The sequence below is a fragment of the Belonocnema kinseyi genome, chromosome 5 (assembly GCF_010883055.1).
Source record: "Belonocnema kinseyi isolate 2016_QV_RU_SX_M_011 chromosome 5, B_treatae_v1, whole genome shotgun sequence".
NCBI classification, from domain to species: Eukaryota; Metazoa; Arthropoda; class Insecta; order Hymenoptera; family Cynipidae; genus Belonocnema; species Belonocnema kinseyi.
In genome coordinates, this window is record NC_046661.1 from 139,122,514 (window position 1) to 139,125,395 (window position 2,882).

Genomic DNA, 2,882 nt, shown 5'->3' on the forward strand with positions numbered 1-2,882 from the left:
TGAGGAGCTGTTCACGAATGTTTTTCTCTTGTGCTTTCTTCATCCGGGCATTCAGGAGTGAGCACACGGGGCAGATAAGATTTGATGCATTTTGCTCACCCCTAATACTGAAGTTAAATCCAAGTGTTTCAACAGCTTTCTCCGCCGCTTTGTACAGAAAAGCTCCTTTGCCTACTTCCTCGTGCTTCCTGATAATTTTAAGAAGATTGTCTCTTCCGTTTGCGACTCTATGTGCTGCACCCAGAATAGTTTTGTTGTGAAAACATTCAAGATTAAATATTCCGCAACCACCTTGACAGCGTGAGATGTAGAGTCGCGGAACAGAAGACTTAAGATGCATAATGTGCATAACCTTTCGTGTCCCGATATCAAGGGATCTGAGCCCGTTCTTTGTCCATGGAACCACTCCAAATGAATAGAGTACTATGGGTACGACAAGCATGTTCGTTGCAGATACTTTGTTCCTCGAACGACAGTTGGGAAGATCAAATCTGCCGGATTTGTATCTGCTTCGAAGAGTATCCTTTATAGATGTCACATCCTGAATGCGGCTCTGTGGCACGCCTAGGTAGGTATAAGTCTCTTCAGCGCGAAGGTGTCGTATAGCGCTTCTATCGGCGAGCTCAGAGTCTTCAGGGATGCCATTAAGTTTTCCTCGCTTCAAATAAACCTTAGCACATTTCTCTAACCCAACTTCCATTCCAATTTCCTTAGTATATCGTTCGTCAATCCCTAGAGCTAGATGTAGTTGCTAATTGTTTTTAGCATAGATCTTAAGATCGCGCATGTACGATACATGAGAGACCTTGTACTTTTTATTTGCATGTTTGTAGCAAAAGTACGCTTCAGAATGGCGGAGTGCTGGAGATATTGGCAATAATGTAAGGCAAAAGAGGATTGGGCTCATGGTGTCGCCCTAAAAGCTACCCCTCTTAAACGTGACCTTGTTAGTTGTCACACGATTTTCTTCCAGATGAGATAGTAAATCTGGTATTCTAAAGCAGCATCAATCTCTCTATGCACCTAACGATTTGCGGATGAACCTTCAAGCTTTCCAAAAGACAGATGATAAGTCTATGGGAGGTCGTATCAAAAGTCTTCCGATAATCAATCCAGGCCATCGATAGGTCACGCTAGTAGAATGCTGCATTTTTGCAGGCACATCTATCGATGAGCAGGTTCTCCCGACATCCCGCTACGCCTTCCTTTGAGCCTCATTGTTCATACATTTCTTGACACACTAGTTTAATTGCCCGAATAATCCTATTATTTATGATAGCGTTCAATATCTTACAGACTGTGTTCAGACAAGTGATTGGCCTTTAATTCTTCGGGTCAGCTAAGTTGCCTATTTTCAGCAGGAGTATTGTGCGCCCTTCCACCAACCACTTCGGAATTGGCTCTTCCGACTTCAAATATGAGGTGGAAATACGGGCCAAATGCTGATGGGTTGAAGGAAACTTCTTCCACCAGAAGGTCTTGATACTATACAATCTGCTTCCGGAGCGGAATAGTTTTTCATCCCTCTTAATACTTTTTTCACCTCCTCAGTAGTGATGGGTGGCCATTTAGCATCAGGTATTATGATGACATCACGCAGCTCCTTGAAGTTATTTATATTTTCTGAGTCTACATCCAGTCTATGCTGCACTTCGTAGAATTCTCTCCAAAATACTTCGACCTCCTCTGGTTTGGGCAGGTGATTGATAGTAACTGGAGCGTCTTGGAAGAGTAGATATGGGTCAGAGAAAAACTGTTGATTTGCTATGACCCACCTGTCCCTCTGCTCTAGACATCTCTTAGCGTCAGATAGTATCCGTATTGTCTCAACAATATGCTGCCTGACGTTTAGCAGCTTTGATTTGTTAAGTGTGTGATAACGGGTTCGGAGTTCGCGCGCGAAATTTCGAACCTTGGCGGTAAAATTCCTGCCAGGTGTGATGTAGTCAATCACACACTGAATGCGGGGCGCTTACTGTCTTGCCCAGCCTATCTTTATGGCGAGTTGATGCATTCCTCTTTTGGTCTTATGATCAACCGTTGGTTTTGTTTTACAGTTCGCAGCGACCAAAGCTCTCTCTGCATTATACACACAATAGTTGATAGCCCAGAAGTCGGAACTTTAAAAAAATGTCCACGAAGCTCTTCATCCATTGCAGACAGATCTTTAGGCTTGAAAAAAACCTTAGTGTTGATGTTTCTCCGGATCATAAAGCATCACTCTTCCTTTATCGGATGCCTGCCCGCGGTTGGTCTTAGTGTCGCCTCCCTTTCTCTGTTGCCGGCTTGTTCTAGCTGTGGTAGAGTAGGCGTTCCGCTAACAAAGCCCCTTTTTGGAGTAATTCGGTATGGTTTTGCAGACGTTGATGCGAAAAGTGCGATAGCTCTGGGTGTTTCTCGCACCACAGAGCATGCAGTCGTGCCATGTAACCCCGTTTAGGGGCCACACTCGCATCGTAGCATTCTAGCAAGTTGAGATTCAGTCGCTCCGTCCACCTAAGGGTCCCGAGATTCCGCCGATCCATCGCATTGAATCCATCTTCATTGGCTCCCTCAGCTCTAGAGTGGTCGGCATTATTGGCCAACCCATTATTGGGAGCCCTGCACGTTCTGTTGTTTTGAACCACACTTACTACAACTATGTTTGGTGTTGCCATTGTTGTTCCCACGAAAAGCTAGGAAAAGTGGTTCGTCCACCATTGTAGAGCCCCGAATGCAAGAATAAGGCTACGTACTTTGAGATAGACCGTGGGCTGACAACGTAAATGGGAGCGTGATATGGATAAGGCCAATTTTCATATGAGATGTTCGTCTGATGATGAGGAACGTAAAAATGGGTGCCTGGCAGGTGTGAGTGGATGCGTTCACCTGTGGCGACCTGT